General features: G+C 46.2%; 1 long non-coding RNA gene across 1 annotated transcript in view; it reads right to left on the bottom strand.

Annotated features, from left to right (window-relative positions):
* LOC310901470 overlaps window positions 1-15,557 on the bottom strand; it is a 75,293-nt gene extending 59,736 nt beyond the window's left edge. The window contains exons 1-2 of the long non-coding RNA XR_014585835.1: window positions 15,439-15,557; window positions 184-273 (exon numbers count right to left, since the gene is read on the bottom strand). This is a non-coding gene — a long non-coding RNA (uncharacterized lncRNA). The remainder of the gene's footprint in view (window positions 1-183; window positions 274-15,438) is intronic.
* Window positions 15,558-17,882: the final 2,325 nt, after the last annotated feature.

Here is a 17,882-nt window from a genome sequence, read left to right as displayed (position 1 = left end):
TCTTCCCATACCTTTTCAGACATATTACGTGTTCTACACAGAGGTGAAATCAAAATACCTTTCACTCTTTTTTGAAATCTCATTCTGTGCCCCTTTCTGTTTGTTATTCCTTCTGAAGTAATGTGTGGCCTGAAGTTTTTTAAACAAGGGTCAAATATCTGTAGCTTTAACTCCTTTGCTTACCTTTGACCCTGGCTCCCAGAAGAGCTGTCATGGGAATTTCAGAATGAGACTTCATGTCTCTCAAAATCCAGTTTCTGTGCCACCGTTTACCTGGAAAGGAAGAGGACAGCATTTTTTTGAAAGTTGTTCTACTATCAAGCAATGAAATACTTAATCCTTCCAGGGAATTGGTGTATCTGGAGACTATGCCTGTAACTATTTCAACACGTAGGAAATCAACTCTGCTTTATCCTGAGAGAGAAACTCATCAAGGCTGAGCATCTGCTCCATAGCTAAAGTAGATGGCTGTGGGTTAGGAATGTTACAGTTTACCCAAAAATTCCTCTAACAGCAAAGTAAAATCAACTTTAGCACAGTTGTCTTTAGTGTCAACAATGGGAGAACGTTCTACTATAGGCAGACCAGCAGGTAGGCAGCAGTATGTCGCAAGGGGTCCTGGAACGGCCTCTGTAGCTTGTTACTAGTCCATAAGTCATCCAGGACCCCCCATTACGATGATATTGAAATATTTTCCACTACTGCTTCCATATGAGGAAGAGACCTGTGATTTCAAATCTTGTTCACCTTCATGAAGCACAGCAGCAGGCTGGAAAGTATGTTTCTAATTTACAGTGGAATTGTATTACATATTATGCAGCATAAACAGCATGACCTTTAAAAAAAAAGTTTTTAAAAGTCACACCACATAATGGAGTATGAAGCGCGGGCTATGGGCAATGACTTAGGGAACATCAGAGATTTTTTTCATATTCACTGCGCATATTCCGTAAAAGTCAGTGGACATTTAAAAATAAAAATAAAAAAATAAAAATAAAAAATCCCTCTGCATATTGGTGCTTGTGAGAATGTGCTATGCCCTTTGAGCAATTTTAAAGGGAACTGAGAGCAGGACAGAGACTTGTCCACAGCCAGCTCTGGCACACAGCTCCTGCTTCTGTCTGCTGCTGGGGAAGGGGCAGGCTCCTCAGCCACAGCGTGGGGAGGGACAGCAGGGAGAGGCGCTCCCTGCGCTGTGTCTGCCTTTCCTGTTCCCTCCCAATGCAGGGAACAAACACCCCAACACCTGCAGCAACGCTGTCCACAAAGCAATGTCTCCTCTTCTGTAAGAGGGACACGGCTCTGGCAAGGGGCTCTAACACACTCTGCCCACATCTAGTGACCACACAGCGTTTGTGAAACGCTGGTGTACAGCATGGAAACAAATACGTGCGGCAGGTAGAAGGCTGTGCCTACAGAAAGCTCTTTGGAGCCAACATCAGCTTTGGTGGATTTACTGAAGAAAGTGGCCGAGCAGCCACTTTGCTAATTGGAGAAAACATCCCCATGAAAGGAAATGGAGCTCCTCAGTAATGCAAGATGAGGCTGTTTCAGAAAGCGTGGCTAGAGGGCACTCGGCATCTCTGGAATATGCTTCATCCTGCTGCGACAAATCAGATGTACAAAAACCAAACCAAAACAAAAGCCAACCGTTGAAAAACCCCGGGGAAAATGTCAATAGAAATACTTTCCCTGTTCTTCCCTTACATCACGTTTTTATCTGCTTTTCCTCTCAAAGTACAGTGTGCAGCCAGGACTGGCCTGGACCTAACCCACGATTTCTTAGCAAGTTAGGTGGTGCTGAATGTTACAACCCCAAGGCCAAGCAGCCTCTGATGCGGAAAGGAGAGAGGGAAGAGGCAGGACTGAGACATGCCAGGAGGAGATCTGGGACACACTTCCTCCTCTGCTGCTATGTAAGGACTTCATGTGATGCTTCTCAGCTGGGTCTCCTCCCTTCCCAGCAGCATTTTCCACCCCAACCACCAAAGCCTGTTCCTCATCAGCTTCTCCATGGCCAGGATGGACGCCCCGGCCCCCATTTTGTCCCAGGCAGCTGCCCACCCTCTGGTGCCCACAGGGGTGGGTCCAGCCACTGTAGGTTTTTGCAGTGTATTGCTGCTTGCTGTGCAAAACATGCATTTATGGCATCTCCAATTGCAAAGCACTTTGGTCATGAAAAATATATAAATGTTACAACCACTTTTATTACTGTCTTTATACTACATTTAATGTTTCACTATGTGACTTACACACAAAATACATTTTTAAAGGAAAACGCATACGGTTTTATTTGGAGGAAAGGGAGTACACAAAATAATGGTTTATGCTTCTTAGAAATACAGTAAAATCTGTCTAAATTAATGCCCTAAGCCAGTACAGTCCTTCTTTTGTTCGTAACCAAAAATCATTATTTTCATTTAAAAGAATGCAAACAAACCCCACCACCTACAAGCAGCTGGCCCTATTCCTGGGGGGCTGCCGGGGGCAAACACCTGGAGCTGAGCAGAGCGGAGCAGAAGTAATGGATGCCGGGGCCACTTGTGGTCAGCCCTGCAGTCAGAGCTGATCAAAAAATGTCAGTAATCAAGGGGTGGCTGACTTTACACTGAGACATACAAAAGCCGAGACAAAAGAGTCTTCTAATTGTATAACTGGGGGCGGAGCGTGGCCAGAGACTTCCTCAGGGAAGATGTGGGTATTTCTGCAGGGTAAGCAAGCCCCATTAGGAGGTGGAAGAGAAGAATGCTGTTTCTCTAAAAATGGTGACATTTACAAGAATAACAGCTGAGCTGAGCATCCTGCTTCACAGCGTCTTACAGCATCCTATTTTAGATGCCCGAGTTCAAAACTGTATCCTCCAGCAATGGCAACAGAGTCCAGCTCTGACTAATGGTTTGTAGATATGGGGCACGGATGTGATAACGCGGCTGTGTGGGCTGAAAGATAAGCACTGAAAGATCCATCTTCTCTCCCCCCACACTTCTCTTCCTTCATCTCCCTTTAGACTTTTAGCAAATAAAACCTCCAAATTTTGTGCCTCTGCTAAATTCTGCTTGTCTCTTAAAATTCTGCTTGTCTCTTAAAGTAAGGAGTGACTGCTCCTGGGACAATGTGCATCTTCACATCGTGGTGAGTTGTTCATACAGAAAGACAGACAAACACATGAATACCATCTGGCTCACCAGGAACCAGGACGCAAAAACAATTGCCTGCAAAAACACCTTTTAGCACAAAGAGCTAAGCGAGGCTGGCAAAATACCACTTTTTTAGAACTAGAGAACTGTGAGGGGCAGCTCTAGGCTTGCCTTGCACATCCACCACGTCTAAGTAGGCCCCAGCAAGGTGCCCCCTGCGCCTGCTGCAGTGCTGGTGCATTGCTCACGGGACGTGCACCTTTTCCTGTGACTGCATGAAGTGCTGCATCGACCTTCAGGAGCCACAGCCTGGCTGTGCTCCGTGGGCACGCATGGCTTGGTTGCTCTGCGCTGGTGCAGGGAACCCAGGAAGTGTTGGAAATCTCCCAGCTTCAGTCAAGCTGTCAGGACTGAGTGATGAAGGAGTGCCCAGTGGGCACACGTTCTGTTGCAGGGAAGTTTTCAGACTGAAGTGCTACAACAAACAGCTGGTTTTCAGGCCTCTGCACCTTGTTTGTGACCTAGCCTAAGCTCCCAAAGAAACAGTGTCTAAATGAAGTAAAAGAAGTGTTGGGTCCTGACAAACTTCTAGTGTTCACTTTCACCGAAACAACTCTTTTTTTGGCTGTCCCTTTTCCATTAAGTAGAAAAATTGAGACATTTGGATGCATTTTACAAAGAACCTCTTGATTAGCATCATTTTCCTTAACCTTGCCTGAATTTTAGCTAACAAAGCCCCATTACAGAGCAGACCCTGCCAAATCCAACAGCTTCAGTCCAGAATGTTTCTATTCTGGGGTTCTTGAAACTCAGTGGAGTTTATAGCCCAAACTGAAGCTCAGCGAAGCCAATAAAAAAGTTCCCATTGACTTCAGTGACCTTTAAAATGACACGTTAGAAAATATCCATTTTCATAGACTGCTATTTTGGGCCGTCCAGGAGCAGCGTCTTGTAGGTACTGAAGTGCTAGAACCTCACTCAAATCCAGTGAGAAAACAAAACAAAACAAACCTTGTTTCCACCCACATAAAACGCTGCTCAGAGCACCCCTTACCCCGCGTTCCTCATGGTGCAGCCGCTGCACGTTAGGAAAACATCGCTGCTGCTGCAAAACACGAGGCACGGGGCTGCGGCGCGGAGCCGGGCGGCTCGGTGTGGGATCGCCCCGGCTGCCATTCCCTCCTGCAACACGGGAATCATCACAGGGCATTGAGAACTTTTAAACTTTCAGGAGTGAATTTACACACTTTCATTCTCTATTGCATACAGTCATCCCCTTCTCCGAATTTCAGGCTTTTTTGCTGCTTACCTTCCCCTCTCCCCCTGCCTGCTATGCCTCTAGGACCCTTGCCATCCCGTGTCACAAGCGGGGAAGAGGTTGACTAACAGCTTTTTATGAGTCGGTTTTATTTTATAGCCCTCTTTCCCGTGGGAGAGGGCAAAAGGAGTTGGCTAACAGTCAGATCCTGTTGGGTTCTAACAGTTGCCTTCCGAATTAAAATTAACGCGGCTCGGATTTTTCTTAAATGTGTTTATCAGATGCTTCACAGGGCTCTTTGTGTCCTCGTTCACTGATTCACAGCTGCTCAAACAGCAGACAAACAGAAATGCAGGAGCTCTGACATGGCGTATCTGATTTTCTTGCAGTGCCAGTGGTATTTATCACTGCAGCTTCTAAGTATGGTTGGAGGGCCTACTTCTCCATCAGGGCTGAGGGACACATAAATCCTCCGCGCTTCCACACACCCTCAGATGGCTGTCACCCAAGCGCCAGCTCCGCCATCCCGATAGCAAGGAGATAACAACCGTGCTGCTGGAGCCCCACAGCGCCCCGTGGGCAGGGGGCAGGTGTGGGGCAGCTCTGCTAGGAAAACGCCTGTGCGTGGCCCCAAGGCACCAGGCAGCGGGAGGCAGAGCTAGCAAGTGACCCCTGAGGCAGCCAGCTTGCTGGCAGAGGGATATGAGCAAGTGCTGGCAGCTATAGCAGTCGCTCCAGACACAGAATGGAAATACGGCCCCTTTGTGTAGATTTTTTTTTCTTTTTTTCCTAGCCCACACTAGAGTTTGCTACTCCTCCTGTTTGGAGAGGAGGGAGGAAAAAAGGGATGCCAAAATGCCTTCAGAGTCGTGGAAGGCAGTCCTCTCTGCCCTGACGAGATGGCTGCTCCTCCAAGCCCAGCTGTTGCCCCTTCTCTGGCTCCCCACGAGCTCCCTGCTGCTGCTCTCCCCATACTTATGGGGCCAGGATACTCGTGGGCAGGCAGTGAGCTCCTTCTGCAGCCGCTGGGCACCGCTGCCAGCATGCTGGGGGGCAGCCTCATCGTCCCCAGTGATGCAGGTGAGGCCGCGCAGCCCACGCCTCCGGCACCCCTCGCAAGCCCCTGTCATGTTCCCACAGGAGCGGGCGCAGGTCTGAGCCAGACGTGTTTTGGGGGTCCCCAGCACAACACGGGCTTCACCAGAGATTCTCCGGGAGCACTCATTTGGGGCACCCCCAAACAGCCTCTAATGAACCCCCACACTCGTGTGAGGGTGCAGGGGGTGGGGAATGGTCACAGCTCTACCCAGTGTATTGAGTGGCAGCTTCTTTTATGCCGCGCTTAAAAGCCTCTTGGCCTGCTCCTGCCCAAGAATGAAATCACGACATGAAATGCCAGTAACGAGAGTTAATAGCAATGAAACAGTCAACAAAATATAAAGCTGTTAGAGAGGGGCTGGAGTCCCTGGGAACGGAGGTGCTGGAGCCCTGCCCTCAGCCTTTGTGCTCAGTCCAGAGCAGAAAATGCAGCGACGCCTCCCTGATCTTGCGAAATGCCCGCGAGTGAGTATGTGTAATGTACTGTGAAATTTTTGTCACTTGCTAGGTTATAAAGCTGGTTATAGAAGAATTTAATAAAAAAGGAAACCAGTTTATCTCTTTTTGATAATTTCTCTATGGCCTCAGGGTCTCATTCTAGCTTCCTCCCCATGCCTGGAGAGGTGATCCTAATATTCAGTGTAAAACGTACCGATTCCCTAAAGGGAACTTGAGAGAAATTCTCTGCTTCAAATTCAAACCTGACAGTACATATCACATCAGGGGATCCCTTTTATCAGCAGGATATTCAGAAGGGATGAATGATTTACTCACATAATCTCTTAAACCTTTCACTTGCAGAGTCTAAGATAGAATTTATAGCATTTTTATCATTTGGGCCTAAAAAAAAAAAAACAAAAAAAAACCAACACAGTAAAATTCCTCTATGAAATCCAAAACCCTACTCACTGATTTTCTAGCTGATGAAATTTCAAAGGAACGTGTTCTTCCGTGATGGGGGAACAACAGGCCTCTGCCTTGGCTCTGGTGGTTTCTCATGTCAGAAATCAGGTAATTCCTCCCTCGGGAGGCACGTTAAATGGATACCTCCTATCTCTGCATTTGAAAAGACTGAGGATTTGGATTAACCTCCCAGAATTTAAGACTGTACCAAGTTCCGTGGAATTTATTTCTCTAATTTCCATTTGCCAAACAGACATAAATTTGCACCAAAAAAAAGCAAAAAAAAAAAAAAGCAAAAACAAACAAAACAAAAAAACCACTAATGCTTTCATTTTTAGTTTTCACCTAAGAGATCAGCTTTGTGTTCAGGATGGTGGGGAAGGCAATCTACGTGACCACACTTGCTTAATATTTCTGCCATGTAACTACTGCAGAAATGTAAACCAAAAGTGGGATCTGATGTTTTATTTCCCTTCCTAAAATCCTTTTGCCCATCTAATATGTTCTCCCTTTATCTGATGAAAATATAAGCTGGCCTAATTCCAGGTGTTGCTTAAACTGTCATAATAATAGAGTGGTGTCACATTTTTTATTCTTGTAAATTTTATTTTTGAATTAAACTGAGGAAAATGAACTCAGAATGAGAATGCAAAACAGATCCTCACCTAATTTCCCATCAATGTCTTTTGTTTGCTGCTCGAACCTAGAACCATTGAGTGTTAATGGCAGATGCTGGCTAGTACAAGGAAATACGTAATAATAGCTGTAAAAATAACCTTTTCTTCATTTGACCTTAAGGAGGTGTCAGATGCAGGAGGCAAACAAGCATGACTAGATTGGTAATAAACACGTTAGAAATATTCAGAAGTACCAAGCGGAGCAAAGGAAAGTGAGATTCATTTTTAGCTGTTAGTGTGCACGCACTCAGCCCGTCAGAAAGTATCCGTGTGTGAATTATCTCCGGCAGGGTGTCCGTAAATGATGACGAGACGCAGGTTAGAACTTTGCCGTGCCAAGTTGTCCCCTCAGACCACATCTATAGCAAACCCTGTCCGTGCTTGCTGAGGGGCAGAAAGCTAACTTTGTGGCTTGCAACTACTTTTTTTTTTGTTGTTTCACAGTGCTCCTGAGCAGACTCCACATAATCTATCCATTTGCTCAGCCAGGATCCCGCTGACCTCTCCTTTGCACGAGGCAGCGCTCCTCAGCAGCTGCTAAATTATGCTTGCACTTGGCCCCTTCAAGCCCCAGTTCCTCCATCCAATTCAGCAAAACACACTCTGATTCACACCAGTGTAGTGACGGCAGGATCTGGCCCTGTGGAGCAGGCTCTGTAAAGCTGGTATAAATTCCTGTGGTTCAGTTTGCATTTCTAGTGCCACATTTACTTCTTTCCATTTAGTATGTGGCCCAAGGTTATTTTAAGAAAATATTTCACTGTCATAATTATTCCCATGAAATGGTAATGCACTTTGCATTTGGCAGCCAATGTCACTTCCCATGCCTTGAGAAGCTGGCATTAGTTTCCTGACGCTGAACAGCCAGAATCCCTCACAGGTTTTCCTCACTGCCATTTTCTTCTCCTCCTGCCTTTGAACCCTCACAACCTGAGCCAGTCCTGGAGGAGCCTTTCCGGGCACCAGCAGCACCAACAATACCCACATCTGCATTTGGAGATTAAGGAGGAGCAGCCCTCTGGAAAAGTACAGACTTCCATAAACAGGGAAGGCCAAATGTGACCCAGATTTTGCATGTGTACTGGCTATACTGCGCTCCCCTCCAGTCCCTTGGCCCTGCATGCAGGGACAGGAAGGGGGATCTGAGCCACGCAGGTGCTGAGGGAAAGCCCTGGGTGCAGAAGTGGCATATAAAGATCTTTGTGCCCCGCTGCCATTTGCTTCTCTGCCCCAAGGACACGGATGAGGTAACTGCGGGTGAAGCAAGGGAGCCTGCGGGTTGAGGGCATTACGGTGTGCAGGCACCTGATCCTCCCTGGTTCAGCAAGAGGTTCCCAAATATCTTTGGAGATCTGTGCCTTGGGATACGATGTGCCGAGACACCATCTGAATGTGCATATCTGCACGGGTGCATCGTTACTGCTGCAAGGTTGCTCGTCCCTGCTGGGGACAAGGAACGGGCCAGGCTTCGCCTCCTAGGGCCAGGAGCAGCCCCCCTGCCCCTCCCGGCAGCAAACCCTCACCTCCTGCTCAGGGCCTCGGAAACAGGATGCTCGGCCAGCCAGGCAGAGGGAAGGACAAGGGGAGAGCAAGGCTTGCAAACCCGTGGGATGAAATCTGCAGGTTAGTGCTCCCGGCGGACACCAGAGTGCCGGGATTTCCCTCAGCTTTGGCAATGCCTGTACAGTTTGCTGTGTCAGGAGAGGCCCCCATGCACACCTAGCCTCAGCAACATTTTGGGTGCTTTTGGAGGGCTTATCTCCTCAATTGGGATAGCTGTCATCGCACAGAAATGTCTCCCACCTCAGGTTTTGTGAGGGTGTTACAGCAGACGTTGACAGGTGTTGGGAAACCTGATGGTTTTAACAGAGTTCAGCAAGTTTCATATCCCAGGACAGGTTTTACCTATTCTATGCTCATTGGCAGTAAATAAATTTGTTTTTCCCTGCCCACCTCTTTACTGTGCTGTTCTCTTTGAAGCTGCCCCTGTGCACATCCCTGGCAGGAGCCACTTGTGTGTGTCCCCAGGGAGGAAAGTCCCAGCTGGAGACTGGCCGTGACTTGCTTCGGATGGGAAACATGGGTGCGCAGAGCACCTCGCACCTCTGAACCCGCTGTCGTCAGGAGTAGGAGAGGAGATCTATCAACACGTGTGAGCATTCAGGAGTTAAACCACATTGTAGGGGCTGTCTGCTGATTTTACAGAGCTGCTGGTGGGAGCTGGGGCAAGGGGAATCCCAACGGTGATTTGTAGTTTGGAAACAGGAGGAGCGGAGTTGCTGAGCTGCCAGGAATTTGATTTCTGGCCGCAGCTGTTTCTTCCATCGCGGTCCTGCCCCTCCTCGCACCGCAGCCCACGCCTCCTGAAGAGGTGCACCGTGCACTGCTCATTTTTATCACATCCAAGAAATGCCTGATTTTGCTCACTCTTTTTCCTCATGTTTAATGCCTGCCAATTCTCACACCTCAGACAGAAAACATTCAGACCATCCTCTGCTCAGCTTTTGCGTTTTAATTTTTTTTCCCTAGCAACAGGATGTGCCCCGAAGTATTCCTGATGAGAACAACTCTCATCTCAACAAAGGAGAGGACCTTGGCTCCGTATGATATATGCCCTAGTTAAAGTAAACACTAACATTCATATTTTCCTGTAGGCTGCACCAGAGCACTGGTCAACCATTCAGCAAGTAGCCCATATTTCTTATTTCAATTTATGGCCTTGAGATGGACAGGAGCTAATGTAAATGTCCTCAGCGCTTGTGAGGGATGGTGCAGGGCACATAATGGCTTTGCAGTTACCTATGCTGAGCAGATACACAGTTCACTGATCTGTTAAGCACTTCTGAGATCATGCAGTGTGTAAAAAAAATACTACACACTTGTAAATGTCAAGAGGAGTTAGTGGTATTTATAGAAAAGAAACTGTTTTACTATTTCCAGTTCTGTGGAGCAAATACGCTGTATACTTTAGGGTTCAGCTCCAGCAGCTCGGTAGTTTCCATGGGATCAGATTTTTAAGGTCATAAATAGATGGAGATGACCTAGGCAATTCAGCACCGCGCCTGAGCCATTTAAAGCCCAAGGAAAGGCAAGTGACATTTAACGGTGGGAAAGAAAGCAAAGCCAAGCAAAGGCAACGAGCAGGTTTGTATGTGATGATAAAAGCAAGCCATGCACTTTTCATCAGCTGCGTTTCAGAAAGAGGTGGATCTTCCTCTCTCCTGCAAAATGTGCCAGGGCCTACGAATTCCTACGGTAGTCCCGAACACCAGGCACCTTGCTAACAGACCTGGCCAAACTCAGAACCAAGTCAAGCAGGAAAATGAGGGATCCAGTCTGACGATAAGCACACATTCTGGTGATCATGACTCCCTAATTTAATGCGCCACATGGAAGGCTTTGCGTTTTAATTTATCAGTTTCTTTTTAATTGACCAGATTAATTATTTCCACCTTGCCACTTGGCAGGTAGGTCACTGCTCCTTTTCACAGCATTAATGAACTAATTCCGTTTTTCCCCTTGTAATTAAAAGCGTTGAGTTACAGAGATCACATTTATAAATTAGCTGGGTACACAATAAAATGTACTCTTTGTGAAGTTAAGTATAACATCAGGTATTTCTTGTACCAAAAGCGATTTCTTTTCTTTGCATTTCTCCACTAGCAAAAACATGACAAGAAAAAAAATAAAAACCAACACCCTATACTTTTCAATCAATAAAAATGGGTAAAATAAAATTACCCGCTGACTCCTGAACGCCCCCGTATTTCCCTTGGGGATACCAAGCTCAACTACAAATGGGAAAGCAATCCACATCACCAATGTTTTATGCTCTAATCAAGGTCTCTGGTGATCAGGTCAAAAGGAAAGACTTGCAAGCATCCTGCTACGTTAGCTGAAGACGACGCACTGCAACCAGCCCATTAGCTTTATCTGTTTGCTTTAAGAGAGGCTGGAGGAACATCAAGGCTGCTGGCTGCCATCAACACAGCAGTCAGACTTACTGGGGTGGCTGGCTTGGGGTCTGCAGTACTTTGAAAAGCTTGGTTTAGTTCTTAAATTGTCCTCTCAAATCTGTGTGCTTAAACGCCAGCTTTTCCTGCCTTTTGATATGGTTGTCCAGAGAACTCCATGTAGTGGCAGCTGATTCACGTGGAAGCTAGATCTCTTTTCTGCTGGTTGTACTGGACTGGCTGGAGATACTCCATGTGCCAAATATGTTTCAGGAATGAGCAATAACATTAAGTCTACTTGTGGGTTCTTGTGGATGTAGGGCAAAAGCCGTCCTTTAAACAGGCTTTCTCACTGAATCCCTTGCCTCTCTGCACAGGGTCAGAGCAGCTCTCATGGGGCATGGGCAGGAGGTACAGAGTGAAGGCGAATTGCTAGGATGGCAGAGAAAAGAGAAGGGAAACTGAAGGGATATGAGAAGGTCAGGGGATGCTGGAGAGAGTTAAAAATGAGGGTACAAATGCGGGCCTGGGAAAGCAACTATCCCGGTCACCAGAATTACAGCTGCCTGAGCACAAATGTGGCTGACAGCCCTCTGCCCTTTCTGCTCCGCGCGTGCATCTGAAGCCCAGCTGTTTCAAAACATTGGTTTTGTCTCCATAGATTGCATTCTTTTTTCCCACAAGGAAAGAATAGGCAAATACTTAAACACATAAAACAGCCTTTGGACTAGTTCTCGGTCCATCTGTGAGACTGAGATGAATTCAACAAGGTTGTGAATAAAAATACAGCGACTGGTATTTCTAATTCTATTTCTCAGTGGAAAGCTTCTAGTAACAGCTAATAACTAAGTCATACTAATCAACTCAGTGACAGAACCTCTAAAGTATGTAATATAACATAGTTTCAGATTTTTTTAATGGAACCTACATGTTGCAATCTCCTACTCTACAGTCATAAAACTTTATAGTGTTCTCTTTTGTCTACTGAGATTTCAGGTGTTTAACCACTGACTTCTACCCAAACAAAGTCTCCAGCAACACTAATGCTATCCATGTGCTCCAGTAAATGAGCAGTTCAGCCTGGCCAGCAGTTCTGGCTGTTACACACGCACGCAGCCACAGCAACCCACCTTCTGCTGCGAGCTGGTGTAACTTCACTGTGACCTTCACGGTTGTCAGTGGAATTACTTCTGATTTACTTCAGCATGACTGAGGGAAGAGTTTGGCCCCGTTTGTGTGCCTTTATGGAGAGAAACCTGGAGGACAGTGTCTGTTCTTGTTTAAAGTGCAGCAGGGGTTGCAGTGTTGGTGAAGAAAAGCATACAAGCCACAGCTGCAGCCAGCAGCGGTGTTGCTATGGCATGCCATCCTCAAGCTGTTCTTAAAAGCTCAGCAAGTTTGGTACTTTGCCCGCTGCCTGTGGGACCAAGGCATGCTAAAGTACTCACGTTAAGTGACTTTTCAATTTGACTTTGACCCAGAGGCACCTCTGGAGAGACAGTGGTGGAGGAGAGGAGGGACAGTGCGTGGGGATCTGAAACAATTAAAGCTGTTGTGTGCATTCCCAGCACACCTCTCCCCGTGCGCCGCCTGGTATTACGTTGAAGCCTGGAAAGTTTGGTAATAAAAACGCAGCAGTTCAATTAAATAAACTCTCCAGGCATAGGAGTGTAACAAAACTAGGGAGTCACCTAAACTCATTATCAGTCCTCACTGGCCATAGTTCTTCTGCAATGATAAAGAGTCATTACAAACACTTATAATTTATTTTCCGTGCCTTACCCTGTTAGAAAGGTCAAGGGACCCTTCTAGCAAGTGCAGTCCCATTGGCCATGGGGAAATCTTCACTTGGTGAAATTCTCCTCTTTTCCTACAACCCGAATTTCCTTTAGGTAGGAATAGAGAGCAGCCGCAGCACTTGCTGTGCTGCTATGCCTTAGTGCAGCCCCTGCTAGCACAGCTCTGGTTAAAGGCCTGAGTACATTCAATAAAATAACTTGCTTCAGGGTTTCGGAACTTGGTTATAAAGATTTGTTTGTGGCTGAAACTTTGCGCTTCGGTGCTCTGTCACAAGAGAATGGCAAAAATAAATTAATAACTAAAAATATAGCTCGACAGTTTCACGGTAACAGTGCAGAGAGAAGTAAACCAGAGCTAAGCTGGAACAGCACAACTCTTACTCAGTTCTGCAAAGTTCAGATTTTTGTTCCATTCATCCAGCCCTCGATAGGAAAGATTTAAACTCTAGAGAAGAACTGCCTTAAAGCCCAAAGAATTTGTATCCATTTTGATTTTATCACCGTGCTCCCAAGCATCCCAAATTTCCTGGAGTTATGCCACTAAAATTAAAGACTGGCTTCTCCTTTCCACGGAGTTGCTGGGTGTTTCAGGTAGGAGAGGCCAGTGTCCTCCTCCCACTGCACTGCACTCACGTATTCCACCTCAGCGTGTTGCTTTCTGCTGTCCACTGCACACCAGCAACGTGCAAAACAAAGGCATCCTAGCCTGAAAGGAGCAGCCTAAAACTCTTCCATCTGGATGCATGTGCTCCAAAGTGGCTTTTCACAGTCTGTTCATCCCTATTGACTTCTTGGACACTAGTGAGGACCAACCAAAGTCTGCAGCGCACCAACAACTCAACAGACATAGGTGACCCCACCTGATTTCTTACCTACCCACCTGCCTTCCTGGTGCATGGCTGAGCTAATCCTAGACAACTGCAAAAACCACCTGCCACTTTCCCCAAAAAATGTTTGTTCCTGACACTAGTTATGCACTCCTCAGCTGCCACCACGTTCATCCCATTCCTGAATTGGTGCCAAATGGAATCACCAAGCCTCGTGACAGAACAGAAACACCTGCTCCCAAGCAGTAAGGCAGGTTTCCCTGTGTACCCCAACTATCAATGCCTGAGTATGCTGCTAGTTATACAATGGGAAACAGCTTCTGTTGGATTGAGCTCCCACAAGGGAAACAGGTGAAGGGAGATGGGACACTGCACGAGGCACCTGCCAGGACAAGCTGCATCTCTGGCTCCCAGCAGCCTGCGCACAGGGACAGCCTGGAGCCAGAGGCAGCAGCCCTGCAAGCACATGGGGTCACTGCAAGGCTGGTGCGGTGCTAGCAGGGCACACTTCTACGGTATCAGTGAGCTCTGTAAAATCAGGTTTCAGGAGCTCATTAAACAGGTGCAAACTGCCTGGTACCAACGTTATTTTGATTTAGAGGGAGTTTATTTCAGCTCAATGGGAGCATAACCCTGATCCAGATGAAAACAAACAAACAAACAGGCTAGGGTGTAACACTAATATGAAAGGAGATTTAAAATGCATGCTTAGCTTTTCCCTGGAGGGTAATCACAATATAGTACTAACTAAAATTAGACAACACTGATAGAAAAGAGAAATAAAAACAAAAAGCCAGCCCAAGCCACCAATTGCTGTTGTTTCCAGATCTTCTGATCCCAATTAGTCTGCCTGCAAATCTATAGAGAGCCCTTATGATTTTATTAGTCAGAGCTGTCCTCACAACTGGCTCGCTGTGCCCCCATAAAAGAGCAGTATGGTCTGGGCATACCTCTGGTAATTAGCAGCAGGATCCCTGAAGACAGGCATGAAGCCACTTCTGCCAGCTTGCAGTTTTTCACACAATTTCCTATCAAAAGACCTTCTGGTTTTCTTCAAACCATCAGTCAGAGCACTGTTCTTAAAGAGGAATAGACGGGGTAAACAGGCTTCACCCTGCTCCTAGGTACATCAGATGATCCCACACCTTTCACTTTTCTGCCAGGTCCATGAACCCCCTGCCCAAGCAGGAGGCTGGGGAGAGAGGTGACAGCAGTGCCCAGGGGGGGACCTGGCCCTTGGCATCCCAGGGACAAGCTCACCACATCGAGGGGCAGCATGGAAAGGAAGCTTTGTGTTTAAGCGTGGTAGCTATTAGAAGGACTTTAAATTCAAAAGTAAGGAAATTAAAATCTTTAGACTCAGCATGGAAGCTATTTAAGAAGCTTTAATGTAATCATGGAAAGCACAAAAAAGAGGCGTGCGGGGGTGAGGGAGGCAGGAAAGTATGGGGGAAAGCAATAAAATGGTCAAACGGCAAGATATTGTTCAAGCCAAACAGGTGCCTTTCAAAAAAAAAAAAAAGGCAGCCCAACTGAAGTCAATTGAAAGGGAATATGAACTAGAACAAATAAAATGTCAGAGCATGAGAGTTAAGAAGGCTGAGAGTGATTATGAACAGCCACTAATGAAAGACATAAAAATAAATAACTAGAAAGTCTTTCATGAGATCAGCTGCTGCAGCAGGGCTTAGAATAAGACTTTCATAGTAGGGACAGAGCAGAGGAGCTGCACGATCCCTCAGCATCAGGCTTAATTTCAGAGGCACCTCCTGCAGCTACATCTTACCCATTATTAAAGCTGAGAAGCTGTCAGAAGAGCGGTTAATGAAACCGTCGGAAATGCTAAACCGGCCGGGCGCAGGCGGAGAGGCATGTCCTCCGTAACGCTACCGTCAGGCACAAAAGGCTCGCTTTACCCCTGAGGTTGCTAGCGTTGCCATAGCAAGTACGAGCGTGTTTATTGGTGTGAACTGGAAATGTCGGAGTGATAACATCGGGGGAGATGACTCATATTAGCACTCTCTCAATACCACTTCTCTCCAGGAGAGAATAATTGTCATCCAATATTGCTTTGGTGGTCCAGAAGCACACAAGTCTCCTTTCAAGAATGAACGCTGAGTCCTTCGGTGAGCCACCCCCTGCATCCCCTAAAAAGTGTCCAGAATAGCATCGCAACTCATGTCTTAACACCACTCACCTTTCTTCTCTCTTGCTGTAAATAACAAATAAATACCTAATCTCAACATCCAGTCCAGAGAACAAACGTGGTTACACTTTAAATTTTGTTTTTTCCTAACTGACTGCATATATCTGGCAACATTAATTTACTGGTGAATTCATATCGCAGCGCGCTCAGCCACTGCGTTTATTACAGGGTATAAGGCCTAATGCCTCTTCTGCATGCCCTGCATGCCCTAGAAATAAAGCTACCACTTATCAATATTGAAAAAGCAATATGAATTCATAGATGAACTAAATCCTGCCAGACATATGCAGACAGGCATGCTCTATATCCATTGTCACTCTGATTTCAAATAAGGTGAAATGAAGAAAAGGTGAAACAGACGCAGAACATTTGGTCCACATATTTGAAGAAAATAAGGGTTTCTGCATAATAACTTAAGGTCCTCATGCTTGCAGCATTTGGATTGAGTTGTGGTGGCCACGAGGTGTGATTCAATTTGTTTTTAAATTCTGTTTTGCCACACTGTAAATGCAGTCACTGTTACAGGTCTCCGTAAAATCAAAAGGTGGCGTGGGTAGGCAGGCATGTGGGTAAGATATTCCCCTGGGATCTATAAATGCAGGGACTGGATCCAAAAAGCACTAAACGAGAAAGCCATCAAAAAAGAAATGGGGGGGAGGGGAGGGAAGTAGGAGGGAGCGAGAAAAAACCTGCCCTTAAAAATAACAAACAGTTAAGAGTAGGCAGCTTGTAACTTCCATTTAATTTCACAGAAATTGAAGGTCCAAAATCTGTGTAGGTGGAGAACATGGGGAACGTGGTTAGATCCACAGCATTGAACTCTGAAAAGGAGCTAATTGGGGTTCAGCTGTTTGTCCACAACTGAGCTCCCACACCCTCCTCTGTAGATAAGCCAGCCAGTAATAACAGCAAGCACAAGGGTGATTTTTATTTAATAAGATAAACTTTATTCATCTATTCAGGTGTTTCAATCTCCTGGGAATGGGCCAAGCAGAAGAGGGGTCATGAATGGTGCTGTGAATGGCAGTGACCCTTGCCAAGGGAGCGGAGAGGAAAGTACCAGGTAGAATTTTCCTATTTGGATCATTTGTCTGGGAAGAGTCAGAAGAAAAATGAGTGGCTGTGCACTCAGAACTAACCCAAATGTTAAAGGATTTTACCTTGTGTTAAAGACTGATGAGAACATTATTGTTAGCAGGAGGATTTTAAACTCAGTGGTTGAGGTCTCCCCCTAATCTTGTGTTAGGCTGAGGTCTCCCCCTAAACTTGTGTTAGCTAAAAGTACTTCTTGGACAACTCAAAAGCTCATTTTAAACAGGAAGCACTGCCAAGAAGGACCCCAACCAGTTTTTGAAGCAGCAGCGTCCTCAGGAACTTAGTTTTTCTCTGTGATATGCGTTCATCAGCTTACACAGAGTAAGTCAGATGTTTGCTGTGATTTAAAAATTCATTATATCTTGAAATAAGGAGAGGGCTGAATTTAATCACATGTGTGTCGAAACATAGCCCTATTTTGCGACTGCTGCCAGTTTTCCATGCTGATCCTATGGGAGAGGAAAGCATACCCGTCCAGTAACAGGAACAGAAGCTTCAGGGGAGCAATCCGCTGCAGAAAGACTAAGTCCGATCACAAAGCCTGTTCTGTTGCGGTGCGTGTGCTTTATGGGTAGGGCACGCCCGAGAGGGTTTAAGCCCAGCACTCGGGCTGTAAATGGCCTTGAATGGATTGCCCAGGCCAGCCAAACTACAGGCTGGCACGGGACCAAAGGTGACAAGTCCTCACCTTTATTGTCATCCCATGTGCAGGGTACAGCTTAGAAGCAAATGCTATGTCCTGCTCTAGGAAATCTTTCATAATGTGGTCGCATAAACTATATGAGAAAAATAGGCCTAGCTGTGCTAGTCGCTAATTCTGACATTATTTTATCTCTTGTTTCAAATGGTACTTCAGAATCAAATGAAAAACAATCAGAGGAAAGTTACTCATCACGCAGCCTTTGAGCCCAGATTATATCTGGTTACTT

Source organism: Anser anser, assembly GCF_964211835.1.
Source record: "Anser anser genome assembly, chromosome: 6".
NCBI classification, from domain to species: domain Eukaryota; kingdom Metazoa; phylum Chordata; class Aves; order Anseriformes; family Anatidae; genus Anser; species Anser anser.
This window is presented reverse-complemented; position numbering and strand designations above follow the sequence as displayed.